Raw genomic sequence first — 22364 nt, forward strand, 5'->3', positions numbered from 1 at the left:
TACTGACTTGCAGAGCCACCTGTATCTATTAAGATACCAAGACCCTCCTGAAGAGAGAGAGAATGCTGCTGCTGTGTGGAACTGTCTCTCCTGGGTTTGCTCTGTCTCTACCTGCAGCTGGAACAAAATGAAATTAATATGATAAATACCAATTAGTTATGGCTTTTTGATACAGATGAGACTTGGAAGACACCTGGCCCATCTCTTGCTGAAATGTTTGGGAATGAGCCTGGTGCTGTATTTGGAGCAGAAGTGCAACTGTACAGATTATTTTCTGGCTTACTCTAAGCCATTTAAACAGCAAGGTTCTCATCCTGCTGAGTAAACATGGGGTGAATTTGGCTGCTGCTGAGGAAAGTCTTTGGATTCACTGCGCAAGAAAAGAGTGCCATTAATGCTTAATGCCATTAAGCAGTTGCCATACCGGTAACAGTTTCAATTTAATGAAAGGGGTCTGCACGTATGCACACATGATTTGTGCGTATAATTTGATACAGAGGTGTGGATTAGAGTTTGCCTCTGGCTGACTGAAGATCCTTTGGATGAAAGATGATCTGCTAATGTGCTGCTAAGTTTATTAATATCCAGCAGAGCAGCTATTATCCATTTTATCAACAGATTACAGTGCTTGGTTTATGACTCCTTTTTTGCCTTCTCATGACTTGTCAAATTGCTTCCAACTGAGTATCGATGTTTCAAATCTACAATACCTGCAGAAGGCACTGCAGGTATATAAAATTAATCTTTCATGGTGCAGCTAATTTTCTTTGACTGCATAACACCAGTGCTTTCTTAGTGGGAGGCATTAAGGTCTATCTGCATTTTTTTTTTAAGGCACTCATAGACTTGTACTGAAAACTTGATTGATCATCATTCCGACTTAGAGAACTTGCTGTAAGTTCTGTAAGTGCTGTACTTGTCACCCAGCAATCCAAACACAATAGAGCATGCGGATGAAAACCAAGCATGGAGTTTTGCTGTGGAGTTTTCCTGCTGGAGAATTTTTGTCTTGATCCAGCTCCCGAATTCTGAGTAATTGAACAGAAATGATTGAGCATAGATAATTTTTCCCATGTATTAATAATTTTTCAAGGCTTGTTTCAAAGCTTATTGAAAGCTTATTTGTGGAAGAGTCTTTTGCTTTCTTAATAGCTTCTGAAATATTCAGCTGTCTAGTAATTAAATTCAATGGTCTGCATTATTCTAAGATCATTTGTATTTCAAATGTGCTATTTGACATTGGACAACTTTTAGCAGAAAGAAGTTTTGTGTGTTGCTTACACTCTGTTTCTGTTCCTTGGGCAAAGGTATCTAAATTAATTATTTAATGAATGAAGAGGAAAGGATATTGCTCAGCATGGTTAATTACTACCATATGTCCCATGCTTGCTTTGCTACCATTAATCTTCCTAAATCTTGGGAAATTTTTTGTTGCTTGATGTGTCTCAGGATTAGCTGTGAGAGAACAGCCACTTGTGGAGTAGTGGCCAAACTGCGCCTACTGTGAGATCCATTCCCAAGCGGGTTTACTGTTGTCAGGAAAGCTCTTACCAGAAAAGTTGCTCCCCATCTGCTCTTCCTTACTGCAGAGGAGTTTGTGCATCCATTGCCACATCATATCCCTCTTCCTTTCCCTGGCATGATATGAAAAAGTATCTGCATGGAAATAATATTGCTCCAAAACATAATGCACAATAAAACTGCTGCAATAGACTGCTGCAGTTCTGTACTGGGCCCTGGCATGAAATGTCCTGGGAACACTCCAAGAGCAGACTGAGCACTGTACTGGCTGCTAATGGCAGCACTTTGTACTGTCATCCATGATGGATGCTGGTTAGTAGGTCATCTCCCTCCCTGAGCTGTATCTGGTTTTGGCACTACTTTACTGCAAATAGAGCTGTAGACTGGTTTTACAAAGGCTTAACATTTGACTAGTGGTGCACAAGCAATAGAAATGTCCCAGAATTTATTTTATTTTATTTGTTAGTTTCTATGAGCTGACAGATTCAGGGTATTTTGAGCTGCTGAGGTACCCAGACAGGACAGTTACTGCCTGCAGACAGAGTACTTCAACCTCGAAGGAAAAGCACTGTGCTAAATAAGCTTCTAAGCCTTTAATATGAATTTTCGAGAGTCTTAAAGCTACTATTAACTGCTGTTCCAGTCTGGTTTTGTAGGCTGGATATGGATCACTTGTATTACAACATTCGTGGATCATAACTCAAGTGAGTTACTACCTTATTCTTCTGGATTTAAAACAGGCTAAAATCGCAAAGACCTAACAGGCTTAAGGACTGGGAGAGGAGGAGGAGGATATAAAACTACATGTTAGAAGTGGCAAAGCTTCCACTTCATGAGAATAATTCTGTTTCTGCTGTAAAATCACTTAAAAGGGCACAGGAGATTTTTTCTTTGGAGATTTTTGAGCTCAGGGCTTTTCAGTGGTTATCACTGAAAACATGTATCAGCTATGGTTGTTTGAAATTTCTGTACAAACTGAGAATTGAAGAAACTGTTACTATAATATTCCCATTGGAAATTGCTTTTCTGCTAGTGTGTTTACAGAGCTGAAGAAAATGGTAGACATTCAGGGACAGCCATGAATGTGATAGGAACAATGTTAAATTAGATTGCTGACTTTGAAAACTTCTTTATAGAAATAGTATTTTTATAATTATATTATCTACTTGTTTAGAAACTCTAGCTGTTTTCTAGGAACTTTGTGAGTGGTAGGTGCTAGAAAACATGGAATCTTCTCTAGAGTGCTCACAAAAATTGGACTGTTCCACTTCATACATAAATACACACATAAATACACACATAAATATATTCATATGTATTCAAAGAAAATTAGAGATCTAGTAGAATTCCACAGCCCCACCCTCTACCCCCCAACTAGTTTAGCCTTAAGTTAATTTCTATTGATTTACTTTAGTAGGGAGAGGGAAAAGAGCCAAGGAGGGAGGTTTCAAAGTACTCCCTTAAAAAACTATAAAGTTAAGGGGTTTATTTTGTGAACAGACTTCTTTATTGTCAAGTAGACTCTACAGTATGGGAAATATCTAAAGTAAAGCTGCCTTCAGTGCTTTCATATGCTCTGCAATATATCTGTGCAATCCTTTCCAGTTGGAACCTTTCCTCATTTTGATGGACTGGCAAGTGAAAGAGGCAACTCTGTTAATGTTTATTTTCATCCTCCATAGAACCACAGAATGGTTTGGGTTGGAAAGGACCTTAAAGACAATCTAATGCCAATCCCCCTGCCATGGGTAGGGACACAAGAATGCTCTCTGGGTATAGGAACACATTTAGAATGGATGTTACATTCTAATGAAACCATAATGGCAGAGACACTGCTAAAAGGCTCATTATGCTGTAATAATCTGAACATCTATGCAAAATAATAAGTGACTAAGTTTTCGTGTGACTTCAGTCTAGCCAGATCTACTATTTTTTTCTCCTCTGTAAGTTTTCTTATTTCTTGATTATTTTTTATGAGGAGGAAGACTGAGTATTTTCTTCCTGAGACCAGTGAAGGTTAGGTGAGAGCATGTCTCTTGTACTCAGAGATGAACTCTACAAAATTATGTTTTCTTCTTTCAAGACTTTAGGGAAAAAATCATTCCTTCTGTTCCTAATTTCCAGATGTGTGCAGAGTTGCATTTGGAACTAATTAAGAGTTTGAAAGTGTTATCTTGTGTAGCAATATTTGAGTCAAGGTGCATGGAGATCGAAGTTCTTTCTGCCTGCTCATGCCTAGCAAGCAAAGTCTGTGAATTTCTAGTGAAATTTTCCTACTCTGTGGCACAATTGCATTGTGAAAATGCTATTTTTTTAAACTGTATAATGAAATACTTCTGCATCACGGGAATTATCACCAATATTTTTTTCCTTCTTTTCTGCTGTTCCCCCTTTCATTCCATTTATCTTTTATTCTTGAATAATCTTCAATAATTTACTTTTTTTTTACTTTACTTACTTAACTTCTGCTTTACTAACTTAACTTCTGCAAAGTTTTTGCTGGGTGGTATTTAACAGTCTTACTGCAATGTCAATAATTTAATTTTTACAGTATTCAAGATGTAATATCAATACAAATAGGTAAAAAAGCTTCTTAAAATTTGTGTTGTTTTTTTTTTTTTTTTTTAATACTGCATAATTTATTGAAAAGCAAGCAGATTAACTAATTTTAATGCTAATTTGCATTACTGTATTCTCCTGCCCTTGAAATTGGATTGTTTGAAAATGTCAGAGAGAGAAAATTTCCACTTTCTGTAATCCTCAACATTTGTCTGATCCTCTGACTTTGTCACTTTCCAGTAAGCTGTGATATGCTCTAGGCAGGCCTACTTTGAAGGGAGGAAGAGTGCTGGCAACATAAAAAGGCTGGAGAGGCAGAGAGGTAACGGAAGACCACAGGCAAAAAGAAATACCTGGATAACACAATGGTGAAGAGGCAAACATGAAAACAGAAGAGACTCACACCTCAGCCTTTAAGATAATGGTTCCCAAATCTGTAAAGTTGAAGAGCTGTTTGTCACTCTGCTCTGAAGGTTTGCTGCTCATTACAGCAAGGGGAACTTTTTCAGGACAGTAGGAGCTGCAGGGCTGGGACCATGGCAGAGCAGCCTCTTTGATTTTAGTAGGGACACTTTTGGAAAGTTTGGAAAAGGTGGCACTGGGTAGAAGATGTGAAGCCAATCAGTGAGCTGCACTCTAGGGGCACCTAGAGTCAGCTACTGAATGTGTAGTTTGTCATGTCTTATTTTGAGAATCCTTAAGATGGCATTACTTTTTGTAGTGGGTCAAATTACTGGGCTGCACAGAGAGGAGGGGCAAGAACATGTGCTCAGTCATTGAGTATTTCAAACTAGAGAAGCATCAGAAATAATCTCTAATAGTCAAAATGGAGATGTAGGTAGTGCCTCTTTTCCTGCTCCCCTGGAGCCTTTTATATTCATAAGGCAGCATCTTTGTGACACTGATTCCTGTCTCTTTACAGATCAGCAGCATGTTCTTCAGGCATGATGGTAGGCTACAGGCTTTACCTGTGGTTATCTGTCTGCAATTGTCTGCCTTTTAAAACTGTTCAGAGCAAGAGATCTTCACTCTGCCTTCACCTAACAAATGGACAGGGAATGTTTGCAAGCTGCTAAATTTGAATAAAAGCCTTTTGGAGTGAGTAGTTAGCATGGCTGGCATCAGAAGGCCACTGCAGGGTTTGGGCTTTTTGTATTCTCTGGTGTATATCTGCAAATGACAAGAAAAACAGAGATAAAAGGGAGGAGATGATTCCTCTAGAACATAATAGAACAGCAAAATGTTCTAATATGGCTGGCAGGTTTGCTTATCTAGTGCTATTTTAAGCTAATGAAAGCAGTATTTCATCCTTGGATCAAGGTTTATACATATTCTTACAGTTGTGAGGGTTGTCAAAGTAATTGATGTACTGCCAAAACTGCAGTGAGGATACAAATAGATTTTTGTGTGGGTTGGAGTAGATCTCATGGTAATTTAGTGGCAATTGGTGTGTGTAGGAAGAGTATTTAGTCCCTTGTTCTGAGGTAAAAACAGTCCATTTGTAATGTAGATCTTGAGGAATATGGATCTTGGCTTTCTGAGGAAGACCAGTAATTTATCTAACTTTGTATTTTGCTTGGATTAGTGGCCAAAGTAACAGAGGAAGATGCAACTCTTTTAAAATTTGAGCTCTTATGGATGGCCTGGACTAGCTTCTCTTTGCATCTGCATGTGAGCGTTAAGTATTTTTGCTTTAACACAAGCGAAGTTCTGGTCGCTGTGATCAGCTGCTGGTATGGATGGTTTGTGGGAGAGAGAGGAAAGTATTCACAAAGCTTTCTCTAGGTACCTAGCAAGGAAGCAATGGAGCACACTAGCCATCAGGATCCAGCATTTCTTGTGTGCCAGCAAAAAGCTGTATGATCTTTCTGGGCCTTGTCACTCTGTTCTCCTCCCTGAACATCCTGGTGCTACAGTGCAACTGTTTAGTGTCTTGTCTTGTGGTGTGTTCTGACCCAGACTCTTCCAGAACAAGGCCAGAGCATATGCTACCTCTTCTCTGTGCTTCTCATCATAAGAAAAGTGAGGGTCAAGAGTGAGGGAGAATTGAACCCTCTCCCTCCAATCTGTTCTGCTACAGACATGTACAGTTACAGAATCATTACTGTAAGTTCAAAAGCATTTCTAGGTCCCTCATTTTAGGTACAGGAAAGTCTATTTGTGCACTTGACAGAGCCATTTCGTTTTAATTTATTCTGCCTGAGGGTGCTTCTAGTTAGGAGTTAGAGAAGACTACCAAAGGTGTTGAATGTGACCATGTGTTTCACTGAATCAATGGATCCTTATATTTCTTCCTAGGAAAAAAAAAAAAAGTAATGGTTCTGTTGATGCTATCCAGCTGAACCATGTCTTTTGCCCTCTTGAAATTAGAAACCAAGCTCTTAGATACATTCAAGATGTATGATTTCTTTCTAATAATGTATCCTAAGTTCTATACGAGTTTCTTTATTTTGAGAAGTTTCACTTTGTTTCCGAAGCTTACCCTTTTGAACTTATGTCCCTTCCAAGCAGAGGAGATGAGATCTTAGGATGTGTCAGAGAGAAGCAGGCAGAGAACTGGTCTAGTGTTTTGGCTTCTTTCTTTCCAATGAAGAATGACGGGGACACTATAGACAAGAGTGTGGGCAGACTTAGAGCCTGGTAAAATATAGGCAAGGACAGATATGGGTGTAAATGACCTGATAAAGATGAAAGAAGAAATTTACTGTGTTCAGTGACTTTTCCTGAAGATGAACTGCATATTTTTTGCTGTTCTTGTTGCTATACACTTTAAGACAGATTGAGTTGAAACTTTTTTTCCAAATATCAGCAAGGTAGAGGGAAATACATAGTGTTTTGTTTTGGGGAAAGCCTACCAGTGATCTGTTTCTGCTATGAAGATCCAGTTATGAGTCACTGGTGTTACTGATAGCATGTATGTACAGGTTGATGCTTATCAGCTTGATGGTATAGTGAGGACCTATTTGCTTGCTTTGATTTTGTCTGGTTTGGTATGAATAAGAGTTATAAGCTTTAAATGCATGAAAAAGCAAAATAAGAGTGATAATGTTTTCCATTAACCATGCGCTATTCTTTTTATTTTTTTCCTTTTTTTCTTTGTTTGTTCGTCGGGCGGGAGGGCAGGGGTTGGGGTTAGGGTTAGGAAGCGCTACTATTTTAATGGTTGAACTAAGTGATTTCTATTTCCTTTCATTTGGGTACCCTTTTGCAGTAGAGGTGAGAGCACACTAGCAGCTGGTTTAATCCTGAAAATAGATTTCCTTTTCTTATTGCTTTCATGATCTTCGCAGAAATCTGTGATCTTTCAAGGGTTGTTTTACGACTGAGAACCACTCAAGTATCGAAATCGAGTGATGACAGTGACGGGATTTGGCCGGTAGATGGGGAGTCAGAAAAACTATCCTGCGGAGCCCTCGGCTTGGAAAAATAGATTTTGGGGTTTGTGACTTCCAGCAAAGTCTTTGGCTCCCGACACAGATTACCTGCTTGAGTTGATTTAATATTTTCTTCTGTGAAAGTGGATGTCGAAGCCTGGTAATCTCATAATCTCAGCCGCAGAATTTGGATCCAACTATAACTGCTGCAATGTTCAAAACGATGTGTTTGGGAGTAAATAAGCAGCTATTCTGCTCAGTGGTTGAATATGCTGTTAGATTAAATCTTGTCTACCCTATTGAGTGCAGACTAATACTACGACAAATCTAGTCTTTTATGCTTGACCAAAATATTTTGGAGCTTTTTAAGGTCACCTGCAGCTGGACCTTTTGAAATACCAGTGTGCTCCAACTTGGTTGTCTTTTAAACCAGAGGTCGTCATGCTTTAAGGACTAAGAGTCTCTGGTTAATTTGAATATTGTCTAAGAAATGCTATTTTCATTGGAGTACTGTGAATAATAGCTCTGAAAACATTCTTTAGCATGGCTAAATTGGTAAGTTGCAGACCTTTAATGCAGCTTTTAGATGCTGTGCTTGAAAACATTTGGTGTGAAGGATCAGCTACTGCAGTATGTTTCAAAAATATTGGGGGGCAAGTTGTTGGAAGGATTTGGTTTGAAGTTTTAAGTTGACATTCATAAAGGCAGAATGTATACCTATGAGCAGGTATAAAACTGAAAGTATAGTTCTCTGCTGTGAATTGACTATTTATGCACTCAAATGGTTTTGTGGTTACACAATGAAAAATTCCACAGTATTTAAGAAATTCAAGGAAATATTTTATGATGACTTGCATCAGTCCTTTAGTATGTGAAGCGTGCTATTGGCCATGGAACAATCAAAGGAAAACCATTTCTCGGTTCTTGAGCACAATCTAAAAATTATAAAGATGGGATCAATAGCTGTCCAAGTACTGTGATTTTGTTTGTTTGAACAACTTTGTGGGTAATGTTGACTATATATTTTGGAAGGGGTGTTGACAAGGCAAGAGAAGACTGGGAGTAGAAGAGAATGGTAGAGTGTAAAGTGAGAAAAATTTGTAAGTTTGGCTAAAAGAATGTGTTCAACTGTCCTGATGGTTGCTTATTTTTCTCAACATTGAGGCCAATATTTTCAAAAGCAATTATAAAAGTGGCATACATCAATTTTATGCATCAGGGCACCTGTATTACATTCTTTACTCTCTATAAATGTTCAATTACTGCTTTGCCTACAATAAAAAAGATTTATTCTTTCAAGATAATGCTAATTGAACATCTGAAAATTAAGCCACTCAGTATCATTAGTAGAATCTGATGAACTAGGCCAAGCTTGAGGAATAAGCTGATATTGATCATTTTGGTACAAAGTGGATAGGAATAAAGTGCTTATAACACTACTGGTTTGTTTTTTGTTGTTTTGTTTCTTTAAAAAAATGTAACTGCTTTAGAAGACTCAACCCACTTTTTAACCCAGTCACACTGCCAGAGACATGTTCAAACCAGAAGGCTTTTCGTGCTTTCTCTGCATGGAGTTCTCACTCAGATCTCCAGTTAAGGAATGTTATGTTGTGGGAAATAGTAAAGGTAAGAAGCTGCGAAAGCAGGTCTCAGAAACAGAAAGAGCAGAGAACTTAGAGCTAACTGCAGCTGCAAAGCCTGAAAGAAGTAAATAGACAATAGTACAGCAAGCAAGGACATGAAACAATAGCTTGAATTTTCAGGCTTGGCCAAGATAGACCTTAAGACTGCAGAAAAATATGCTTAGCAAGATAGTAGAAGGTTTTATGCTTAATGTGGAGTATTGTTAAAAGAAACCATACAAGCATTGTTTGAAGCAGGTGTACATGTGGTTTTAGTGACTGGCTAGAACAACTTGTAAGCTTTAGCAATATGTTATCAGCTGGAAAACTTTTAAAATGCCCTGTAACAAAGAGATCTTTGGCTGTACTGGCAAGATGTGAGCTGTTGCCATCTTTTAATTGTCTGTAATGAGGCTGCTGTTGCAATAAAGCTCAAGGAACGTCTCCCAGTTAGAAAGAGTAGAGAACTTAGAGTTAGTTGTTGTTGTAAATCTTGAAAGAAGAAAAGATATAATAGTATAGTAAGTAAGGATATGAAATAATATTTTGAGTTTTTAGGTTTGGCTAAGATAGACTTTAAGATTGTAGAAAAACATGTTTAGTAAGATAGTAGAAGGTTTTAAGCTTAATAATGGAGTATTGTGTATTGTTAATAGAAAGTATATGAGTAAGTATTGTTTGAAATAGGTATATGTGTGTTTTTAGTGATTGGCTAGAATAATTGTTTGTAAGACTTAGTAATATGTTATTTGTTGGAAAATTTTTAAAATGTCTTGTAGCAAAGACATTTTTGGTTGTTGGTGGTAAGACATGAGCTGTTGTTTTTTTAAATTGTCATAACTTGTAATGAGGTTGATGTTGTGAGCTTAAGGAACATATTTTAGTAGTCTTGTATCACTTGTGAAAAGTGCCAACACACTGTTTAAAGTCCAAGCAGTGCACCAAGTTCTGCTGCTGTTTTACATCTGTGAAATAATCTTGCTTCCAGGATCCCTGATCCCCTGCTGCCAATAGAGAACACTATATACTCCATAAGACTTTCCTAACTGTTGTTTGCAAGTTGCTAACTAGAAACTTGTACTTGTGTGCTGACACTGTGAATCATGGTATGTGATACCCAAAATGACAGAGGCATTGCCTGTTTCCCCATGAAATGTTGCTTCTTCTCTTCCTCTTACACTTTGTGTTTCACTATAAATGCCATTTGCTTGGTGTTGTGAGGCTGGGGGGTTAATCACAGGTGCTCTATTTGTCAGTGGGTTACAAACTTGATGTTCTTGGAGAATTTAGGGACTTTTAAAACAATGACTGTGTTATTTCTTTTGCAAATGTTGCTTTGTCATTGTCCCGAAGATGGCAAGAGGCTAAGTGTTTTTAATCTTCAGCCTTCTCAGCTCTTCATGAGACGTAGATGTGCTGTTAATATCACACAGCTCCTTTAATTAGGTAATTAGCACTGGAACAACAGTGCTAAGAAATCAGGAATGGGAAAAATAATAGGCTTTCCAGGCCTTAACAGTCTATTTGTTACTACAGTAATCTTTTAGCCTCATTCCCTTATGAGCTAATATCCTCAGTGGTACTGTCATGTCTCTAACTTTATTCCCATCAATGAAGCTGCACAGCCTAATAGATCTGTCCCAGATAAGCAGTTTTCACTCTGCAGAGCATAGATGCTTTGCCTACTCAATGGTCCGTATCAGCTATTAAGTAGTGACAATGGTCTTCCCTGAACAACCTTTTAGCAAACAGCTTATTTCAGTGAGCTTGCCTGGTGCAACAGGAATGTTGCAGGGTGGGGTGTTTTTGGTGGCCGGTTGGAGTTCTTGATGATTTAGTATTGGGTATCAATTCAAGCAATAGTTGTATGTTTATGTAAGTGTATAAAAAGATGTCCTGACTTAACATAAGTTAAATAAGGCTTTATAAGAAACTAGTGCACAAAATGGGAGCTGCCTTTAGCAGTTCATCCTTCTGGCCGCAGAACACATTTATTAATCATTCAGTACATTTTGCTATTTTGATAGCTGAGAAAACCTTTGAAGATGCATTGTTTCAGAGTTCATTGGTTTGGCTTGGGTTTTGGTTTTTTAGCTCTTTTTCTTTGTTTTCCAAAGGGAGAAATGGTAAAATATAGGATTTTCCTTTATGCAATGTGTTCTTTGACTTTCTCCAGTCTGCTGTTACTAAGATGATTAATTGCTCAGACTGGAAGATAGGACTCTTTTCAGAGTCCTTGTTATCTGATAGAGGCTAAATTCATTGGGGATGGGGAGAGGAAAATATATTAGTTTTGGTTTACAAAATAGTTTGTGCATTTTAGAAGTAAAGTTTGAAGGAACCCCAGCATTTCTGAGAGAGGCGTGAGAAAAGAAGCAAGGCAGCTTCATGAAGTAAATCATGTTTGTTCTTTAGGAGTTTTGGGCTACTTGCCTATGGGAAGAGTTAATTCTTTATGTATACAGGAGACTTAATTATGCATTTATACTAGTGCATTCATCTGCAAACTAAGCCTCTGGACAGCTTGCATGAAAGCTTGTGCAAAGTCATTCACTGTAGCATGGGCTCGTGTCTCCAGAATCATCATCTCCAGTGAAAACCATAATTTGTTGTCTCACTGGAGAAGTGTACTCAATATTACCTTCCTGGGGGGAAGGTTGGATTGTCATCCCGTGGACCCAGTTGGCTCCTCAGAGTCTCCTGAGTATGGGGTCACTCTGTGTGATGGGGTCACTCTGTGTGGATGTTTGCTACACACCTCAGGAGAGATGCTGGATGGTGGCAGAGCCTAAAGGAGGAGCTGGGGGAGAGGCTGCTCAGGATCCAGAACTGTGTGTGGATTTTCTCAAACAGTACTTAGTGTGGATGAAGGACCCTGCTGCTCCTGGTGAGAGGTACAGATAGCCTTGGGAAGGTGACAGCAGAAAAACCTGTTTTCACTTGCTGTGCTCTCTCCTGAGCTCAGATGCTACCTTGTAGGACAAGAGCTGTTTGCTGAGGATTTCCTTTAGTCTGGGGTTGTATGGACAGCAAGATCTCTGTAAGAACATAATGCCCTGTATGGCAATAGTTGTAAGTAAAGGATCCAAAGTGATTTCTGACCTGCTCTGTGGTCTAGAGACAAGAGTCTCTGTGATAACTGCAGCAAAGGATGGCCTGTGTGGATCCCTTGATTTCTCTCTCTGTATTTCACTGTGTGTGCCCTTCTGCAGTGAGTGGTGAGCAGATGGGCTTGACTGGCATAGGCTGTCTTTCAACAGCTGCTTCTTCTGTGACACAAAATGAGGAGAGATCCATTTTCTTTTAGCAGCTGTGAGAGTGCCCCTTTGGTGGTGCTGACGAAAGTTCATCTGCAGCTGCATTTATGTAGGAAAGTTTCCACTGGTTTAATTCTTCTCCAAAGTCAGTCCCACTTTCTGTTTTTGCTGCATGATATCTCTATGCCACTGAGGAAAGCTGAGTGTCCTAATGTACCTCTCTAAGCTCTTGGGCCAGTCCAAGCCTCTTGCTTTGTTGCATGTGGCAATGTTAGAGCTGATGGAAATCCAAGTGGCTTGGCTGCTGTAGAGTTTTTGACTGGGATGGGGAAAATGAGGGAAAATTTTGTAAGAAGGGAAAATCCACTTCCTTTTGTCTCTTTCCCTACCAGCTTTATGAAATCTGTGTATTTTCAAATAATATTGCCTTCTATGATTCTTGCTTGTAAATGAAAAATAAACCCAAGAATTTCAAGTCCTTCTAGAGTAAGTAGATTTTCTGGTTTTCCTTGAAAAAGGTTTTGTGCACAGACTTTGGCATTTTAGCAGAACATTTAGTTTTCTATACCTAATTTGCTACTGCTTGTCTTCCTTATCACCATCCCAAGCTGCTCCTCCCACTCCAGATAAAACTTAAGAGGGGGCTGGAGTGCCAGAAGTATCAGACTGACATCTTAGTCACCTCAGAAAGTTCTGTTTTTCCAATGAGTAAGTTAGAGAATAAAGGAGCCGCACTGGAGGAGAAAAAAAATGGGTCTGTTTTGGAATGGAAAATACCTGTCAACTCTGTCAGCTCTTCTCTTCAGCCTCCAGAAATGCAAGCATTAATCCTGTCCCTGAATATCACCTGATGGTCTAACTCTGAAGACCCCATTTCTTTTAGAGCTTTGTTGCCTTCTTCTCATTGTCATTCATACTGTATAAATATATTCTGAATTATATGAAATGGTTACTTCCTGTAAGTGGGTTGAACTAGCCATTTGGTACATACTGCTCTAGCTATAAATAATCCATGTTTAAGACAGGCTAGATGGTCTCTGGAAAAATTTCCAGCACTTTGTTTCTGTTGTGGACATGAGAAAACACTATCAGGTTTTTCTTTATACAATGTAGTTCATAGGTTTTTCTTTTGGAAAAAAAAAAGAAAGCTTGTTTTTGATATCAGTTTCTTCTGCCCAAAACTTACTGACTGCTGCTATCTTACCTTGTTCATGAAAGATCAAGGACTTTTGCTACCTGCTATGACTGACTGATGGATGATCTGCTGAAGAAAAGTAAAAAGTGTGAAAGTTGGAAGTGAAAGTTATGTGAGGGTGATGTATATCTTTATCTAAAGAGGTCTCAAACATATAGTTGTTCCAGGGGAGTTTTGGATGGGATATTGGTCAGGCTTTGGAAGTGGTGGAATCACCATCCCTGGGAGCGTTTCAATAATATCTAGGTGTGGTACTTGGAGACATTGTTTAGTGGTGGAGTTGGTAGTGCTGAGTTAACAATTTGACTCGATGAACCTAAAGGTCTTTTACAGCTGTCATAATTCTATGATTTTATGAATGTTTTACATGCTGTACTGGTGTGTTTACAGCAACTTCTGAATAAGAGGCCATGTTTTGCCCCCTGCAGTAAAGTAGGAGTTTTTGTAACTGGGCCATTTGTTATAGCTGCAGAACAGATTTATCAGAATAACAGTTAAATCTGGGGGTGAACAAGAAACAGGAATAATGCAAATAGCCTTCTGTTATTGAAGCATATTGAAATGCTTCTATAATAACCTGGAGAACAGAAAAGCTGAAATACTCCATCAGCTTTTTTACTTAGGTTGAGCAATTAGATCAGAGAACTCAATGGCACCTTGTGTACAAGAGAAAATCTAGGAGCATCACTGTCTGAAGAGCCCAGCTGGAAAGTGACATGATGGCACATTTCCTCCTGCCAGTGATGTCTCCTTGTCATCAGAATTGTCATCATTACTGCTCTTCTTTCAGGCTGCTGTAACTTGGCTATTCATCAGATTTTGTCCTGGTTACTTACAAAATGTATCCACCGCAGCTTTAGGTGGTGGCTCGAAGAGTTGCTGCTCTTTCATGTTGAGAGCAATAATGTAGTGACATAAACAGCAATGGATCCTTCTAGGGTGATAGAAGCAGTGCAATTAGCCCATAAGTGTTTTTTATTGGTTTTATTTTCAATATTCACATAAACACCTTTTTCTTTAACATGTACCAAACTGAGTTGGGTGTTTCACACAAACTACCTAACTCAAAATTTCTTCTTGTATTTCTTGCTTCCAGTTGGGCCAGAAAAATAAAGCCTGTGTTATGCCTCTCTAATTTCAAAATTCTGGGAAGAATGTTCCTATCTATTTTTCTTTTCCCCCTGTGGGTTTGGTTTGTTGTGGCTGTATTTGTTTTTTGTTGCATCTTCAGCACTGGGAAAAGTATTCAAGTAGTGCTTCACTCTTTCTAGGACTTTTTCTATTACAAAAGATAGTCACTTTTGCTGGTTGTTGGTTTTGTTTTGTGGTTTTTTTTTTTTTTTTTTTTTTTTTTTGGGGGTGTTTTTTTTTTTTTTTTTGGGGGTTTTTTTTCTATTTGTTTAGGTTTTTTAGTTCTAAAGTTTTAGTCCTAAACTAAGATTTTCTCTCTTTCCCTCTCAGTGGAAAACTTTAATTGTGGGGAGGAAAAAAAAAAAATCAAGTGCCCTCTAGATATTTAAGGACCTTTATGTTGATTCTGGAAAAAATTATTTCATGATGCTGAAGATGCAAGATTTGGGATCCTTTGCCTCTTGTCTAGAACTGTTTGTGGAAAAACACCCTTCTTATTTGCTGGATTGGAAGGATTCTGAATTTGTAGTGTGGTTGCACTTGGATTCATTGGCACTGTTGTAAAAATGAGTTAGGTGGTGCCTAGAGTGTATTTAGGAGTTTAACTGTGTAATATTTTAACCTACAGTGAAGGTAGAGAAATAAGAAAAGTTGGACTGTTAGGTTTATACTGAGTACAGAACATGTTAAGTTTTAATGAGTTATCTGGAGCATAAAAGGGAACAAGCACAGAATCAAAAGAAAAAAGGGTTTTATCATTGTTGCAGAAAGCAAGAGCAATATTATGTTATTTTATCCTAAAGAAGGATGGCAGGATGTTGTTTTAATATTGTTTTAATATAAGGTGAAACAATGGAGTCCATGCTGGAAGATGCAGTAACGTTTGAATTTTTGTGATAAATGCTGATCTCAAAACATGGGAAAGATGAGCATGCAGGGGCAAATGTGTGGAAAAATATAAGTGATCTTATACTTGCAAAGTAAAATCATGATGAAACTCCTGGCCTTGGGCTACATTGTGCTTACAGCACGTCATTAAGCATATTTTTATTTAAGATTTTTTAATTATTATTTTCTTTGTTGTTATGCAAGACATGTAGCAATTTATAATTAGCTACTCTTCATTATTATTTGGAAAAATAAAACGGGGGGGAAGAGAAGCTGTGGACTCAGAACTGATAAAACTTTTCTAACCAGCAATTCACTTACAGTAACTATTTCAAGAAGACCTCAGTTTTGCAGCAATGCTTCCTTCGCAGATTACTCTTCTCTGCCTGATATTTGTTTTTAGGGCATGGGTTGAACTCAATGATCTTGAAGGTCTTTTCCAGCCTAGTTACTCTGTGAATTCTGTGGATATTGACAGGTCAAGAGAAAGGACATAGTCAAGATACAACTTCAAGAATAAAAGAGTAGGGACATCTTGTCTATTTTTCTGTGATATCTCTTTAAGTGTAGCATTTGCTTCCCATTTAAGTAAAATAAACCAAACTGCAAATTTGCAAAATGCGCAGCAGTCTCTCTTGACAGAAAACTTGAGGGAGGTGATAAATGGGCAGATAAAAAAAAATGTTAGTTTTGGCTGCAATATTCTTGGTAATTACTTCAAAAAGAACATCCTGACTTTTGTTTCCCCCCTAATTCCTATCTCCTACCTGCTAATATGTATGTGACATCTGTCAGAATTCTGCCAATCAGCTGACATGGTTAGGCATCACTCTGTCTCTGCTTGAGAAATGTCTTTTTTCCTCTGGCCCATGAAAGCCTGAAAAGAAAAGTCTGATGACAAAAAGATAAAATTTGGAAACTCATTAAAAGGCCATATAGAAAGAAAGAGATTCCTTTTTACACCATTTAAAGTTGTGATTTGATTCAGAAATACGAGTTCCTATTTAAGTTATTTTCTTTGATTTGGGTTTTTCTGTTTGGTTGTTGTTATATTTTTCCCCCTTGGTGTTTACTTGTTTTGTTTGTCTTTTAAAATAAATGCAGTACAGAAAGCCCCCAGTAATAATGATGAGTACTTAGTATTGTAATTCTGACAGTTTTAAAGGGAATGAACTACAGGTTTTAGACCTTATCTGTAATGGTGCCTTTTCTCCTAGATGGCCACATCTGATAAGGGTCTGACGTGAGCATCATAATGAAGTCTTGATTTGTCACATCTCTCGGACTTGTTCTAAAGTCTTGTTGGTCCATCTTTCTGAAGGAGTTTGCTCTGAAGCCAGGCCTGAAATTTTAAATAGCTGTGTTGTTTTGTATTTTTTTTATAAATTTTCCTTCTCCCCCTGCTAATGGACTGGTGAACCTTGATCTTTCCAGATTTTATTTTCTAGAATTTTGAGAAGCTTCTTTACCTCAAGCTCATTGCAAACATTGCGCATCTAGTGAACACAAAAAGCACTACTTGACCAATCGCAAATAAGCGATATAGTCCACTTGGTCATGGGTAAATATTTCACAGAAAGATCTGGGTGAATAAAGATATGAAAAGACCGTTGTTTAAATAGCTTCCAATGGGATATGAAGAGACATCATGACCATTTCTATCACTGAAGAGACTGAACTGGCTCTGTTCAATCATTGGTTAAAGTCTGGTTTTGTTTGTGCCTTGATATTTGTTTTAGTTATGCTCTGTCTCTGTGAATATATATTTGGCATCCAGCAGAAAACAGTTTAAATTGTGTGCAGAGAGGTGCAGTCCAAGACTCCTGATGGAGCGCTTAAGGCTTGAAGAGATTTGTATTCTGAATAAGAAGATCCTCATTTCTGTGTATAAACTAATATCCTGGTACACTTGGCTACTGCATAGATTATCAGTGTTGGTTGGTGTGAGTTGTTTCTTTTTTTCTTTGCTTTCATGGGTCCAGTGGTAGAATAAAATATTTTGGTAGCTGAATGGATAACTATATTTAAACCAGCGAATACTTAGTAATGGAGTGTTTTAAAAAACAAAACACTAGCATTGCAGAACTTTCCCTTGACAATAATGGTAAAAATGCCACAACTCAGAAATAAAGCCCTTCCATTGATTAGAATAAATTGTAGTTAAGCAAACATTGTACTGTTTGATGCAAGAATAGAAATGTGGTAGTTCTTTGCTAACCCCAGTTGTAGCCATGGTAAGTAGCAGGTGGGGTGTAGTTGCCTGACAGTCTCAGTCTTGTCATGGTTCAGGAATGGTATTCCCCAATTAAGTGCTCCCACCACAACCAGCTGCTGCATGTTCCCCCCACTTTTGCCCTTGCCTTCCTCGCTTTGGGATGGAGAGCAGAATTGGAGGCCCAAAGGCAAAGATCATTGGTTGAGATATGAACAATTTACTGGAAACAGGAATGGGACAAGAAAATAAACAGTAACAGCAACAGTACTAATGACAGAGGGTGCAAGAAAAGAAACAATGGAAAATACAATCAATAATAGAAAATACTTGTGCCAGGGAAGGAACCACTTCTCCCTGGAAGAGAGTTTTTTCTGTGCCCTGGCAGTGATGTGAGGTGGTACAGAATAACCTGGCCATGCCCCCTCCTGCATACTGGAAAAAAATAACCCTGTCCTGGCTGGAACCAGGACACCTGCCCACAGAAAATATATAGTAATTAAATTGTTGCAGAAAACTGTGCAAGTCTTATGCCAGATTTAAGAGCAGCTGCTTTCTGTCTTTCTTTTTCTGTGGTGTTTTTGATGCAGACTGCAGAACCTGCTTTGGACCTTTTCCAGAAAGTTATTGAAATCAGTCTTCAGTAACTGTATTGGTTTTTGCTGTGCACCAAGGTCACTGAGCTGCATGAGCAGACAGCAGTGTTAAAAATAGGATTTGAGGATTTTAGAAGGTGTCTTTTTACAGCCTGAATAAGGCATATAAAAGCACGCCATCCATATAGTATTTACTACTTTTGTCCTGATTTTCTGCCTCTTCTTCCCTCCAGTTGTGGTCCTGCTGGTCAGTTCTGATATCAGCAGTAGCTCTCCAACATTTATCATGTCAAAGCTCTGAAAAGAATAGAGGTATTGGCTGCCCCATCATTGCTGGCACTGATAATTAGAAATACAAGTTCATATCCTTTGGCCAGGGTGGTGTTGTGTACTTCTATTCAAAGCAGGTGGAAGTTTTTGATAAAGTTGCTTGGTATTTTCCTGGTGAATTATTGTTCTAAGCAGAAACAAAATCATTATGTCAAAAATTTAGTTCTTTTTGTCTAAAGCTTCAAGATAGTCATGTTTGAATGAAACTTTTTCAGCTTTTGAGTAAAGTAGAATTTTAAAAGGACATGCAGCTGCCAAGGTTGCTTTTACTATACCTATCACAGCATTCTTTCTTTAGTGTGAGGCCTGGATTCAAGCTTATCCCCTACCTACATTAGACCAGTCACCAGAATCAGGTGAGTGCTAAGACACCAAGCCATGATTTGCTTTGGGGTGGATCTCCTGTTTCTTCTCTTGAAGCATTTTGTTTCATGCTCACACTGATATAGACATTCAGTAATTCAGCCTTGGTGGAGGTGGGAGAGTTAGAATTAATTTTGTCATGGCAGTCTTTGCTTTCTGTTTAGGTTTGATCTTGGACGTCTGGAGCAATAGTGTCAAAATAGTTTTATGAATCTCAGGTACCTGTAGGAAAGGCAGTTTTTGCAGAGTTCTTTAGACTGTTTGAGATATGCCTTTAATTTACTTACATTAGAATACATAATGGAGAAGGACAATATTTTTAGAGAAAAGAACTTGCACCTAGGGTGAACGCCTTTAAAAAATGTAGTATCATAGTAAATACCTGGAGGAGGACTTGAGAGCTCGCAGCCTATGGAGAACATATGACCTACACTTCATTTTTATGACAGAATGTTAAATTTTTTTTCCTTGGTGTTTTTTTTTGTTTGTTTGTTTTTTTTTGTTTGTTTTTTTTTTTTTTTTTTTTTTTTTGTTTTGTTTTTTTTTTTTTTTTCTTTTTTCATACCACTACTGACTATTCTTAAAGTCAGAATAACTGGCCAAAGAAGCTTCAAAGCTGTAGTTCCTTCAGCAAGGGTAAAGACATTGTTGGGAAAAATGGGACAGGAAGGGCTTGTGAATATGATTGCCTGGTAAGAAATACTGGAGATGTAAAACCTGTGAGTGAAATAGAAATGAAGGCCAGCTTTGAGATGTGATCATGGCAGGCAGGAAGACAGTGATTAGCTGGAGATAGGTTGAAGGACAGAAAACAAAAGGACCCAGGAGCGTACCCCCTCTCCACCCTGCCAAGGCATCAGGGAAAAAGTAGATGAGAAAAGTAGTGTTTAGAGTTTAGAATACAGGATGATATGGTAATATAGTAGTTCTCATAGGCTGCATGCAAAGTTTGTAGGTTTTATATCTCACGCTGGTTGGTCACTGTAAATTAGAATATTCAACACAAAAAAAGATATCATGTATTGTAATAAGGTCCTCGTGCTCTCTTACCGCTCTGACTCCTGCACTCTTCTTACCCCTCTTAGCTTTTTTACCTCCCTTACCTCTCTCTCCCTCTCTCTTTGGGGCATCCCTTTAGCTGAGGCTGGTGGCTGAAGGCAAAGCCCTTGCAATAAAACCACGTGTTTCTAGAATATCTCAGGTCTGCAGAGTTCCTTGTCCCTGCCGTCCACGGATGCCCAACAACATGTAACCTTTATTGTAGGATTTTTGTGAACTCCATATGATTTTGTGTGGTCTGTTTTATTCCCAGAAACGACCCCTGCCTTCCTCACTGTATCTTTTCATAAGGGAAACTTTTCTGAATGTGCCTAACTGGCTGAATGCCTTCAGTGCTAACAGGCTTATTAACCACTAATCCAGCACAACAATTATGAGTGCAGCTGCTGCAGAAATGCACAGTGAAGAAGCACAAAAACTGTGCCTGAAGACAGAAGAATAAATAACAGTGTAGTGATAATTGCCTCCTGTAGGTACTGCACAGCGTGGTAGTCATCAGAAACCTATTCAGTCTGCCCTTCCCTCTCTCCGTGATGAGTTTTCTTCATCCCCCCACGCTAGCCTGCCTGCAACCTTTTAGAGAACTTCTCTGGATTATGGCTGAAATGCTTGGAGTAATTAGATAAAACACTGTTGTCAGTTTCTGTGAAGAGAAATAAATTTATTACTTTAGTTGAATTCAGGCCAAACTTTGCTTCTTCTCTATATAAGTAGTTGGATGAAAAGATAAACACTTGGATAAAGTAATTTTGCTTTATCTACCTTCAGACAGAACAAAAGGTAACAAACCGAAATGACTAAGGAATCGGAAATCTGTCAGTCCAACACTGGCTCGTTTAATCAGGGTGAAATACCTCACCCTCTGCATAAACTGCTGAGCACTCGCTTCTTGTGTCTTACCTTGTCAGGCTGAGGAGCCCTCCCAGAGAAAGGTCCCACTTTTAGCTGATGGTAGGTTGTTGCTGGCATGAGTCATGGCAGGATGAAATCCTAATGCATGTATCTTCCGATGTCAGCTGGAATTCTTTGTAGATGTGCAAGGAGTGGGAGATCAGCACTTCCAAATTAATCCAATGTGCCCTGTGGCATATTGGCCGCTTGGATTTGATGACACACCTTGTGTCTGAAGCCCAGGACCTGAGGGTTAGCGATGGCTTGCTACAATTCTGCTTTAAGAGTTGTATAAGAGTTAGACAACTGAATATATCTTGCAAGCAAAAACAAGAAATCAGAAATCAAAATTTTGAAATTGAGTGAATCATAGGAATTAGGGCAAGCTCAAGTGACTAAGCAAAGCTATTGAATTTGATGCTCCATCAAGATGTAAGAGTGTATTTGGTGTGATTGTGACTCAGCACTTGCTGGTGAGTCATTCCTCTTCACTGGGACATTAGTGCTGTTGGTTTTCTGGCTGAAAAAGAAAAGACGAGTGGGAAGAGATTTAAACCTACAGAGAAAGTTCGAACTTCATGAATACAAAGGGGGGAAGATGTACCCCCAGTTAGATTATTTTTCTTGAAAGACTTTATTTTTAACTTTTGAATATGTTATTTTTGGTGGAATGGGATTAATTTTCCCAGCATTACTTTTACTGGATGCTTTTCATATTTTATTTAGCAGAAAATTCATTTGTGAATACATAAAACCATCCAACTTTTAAGGGAGTGTAGTTTACTTTTCTATGGTTCTTTAACACAGATGAGTTTAAAATACTTCATACCAATAACTCAGTTGCAAGACAACACTAATAGAGCAGAATTGAAATCAATAAGTACAAACAGGAGAATAAAGGTCTGAGAATATACAAGTATTTACTGAACTATATATGTGTAGTAGAAACTGCAGAACAAAGTCTTGTCAGCAGTTACAGTGTTCTGAGAAGATGAGGACTTGAGGGGAAATGGGAGGTGAAAAGCAGTGAAATCCTGACCTGAACTCTGATAGTCTGTGTTCATCATATCACAAGTCAGTAATGGAATAAAAGTGTAAGAGTTCTATCACCTGTATCCATACAGAGCAAGGGTGTCTGCCTTCAGCCACAGTGACGGCCAGGATGACAGTGTTAATCTTTTTGTGAAGTTTCAAATTTAGCAATTAATAGAGGTTGGTTTGTTTGTGGGAATGGTTGGGTGTATTGCTGAGTTAACCTGCTGTACAGATCTTGAGATCAGGAGACAAAATCCTTTCTCCTTTTCTGTTCTATTTGCCAAGTCTGGCAGAGACCATGGGGGAGCTGTAGTTTGTGTTGTAATGTACA

This window comes from Zosterops lateralis (genome assembly GCF_965231275.1).
Source record: "Zosterops lateralis genome assembly, contig: HAP1_HAP1_SCAFFOLD_57, whole genome shotgun sequence".
Taxonomy (NCBI): domain Eukaryota; kingdom Metazoa; phylum Chordata; class Aves; order Passeriformes; family Zosteropidae; genus Zosterops; species Zosterops lateralis.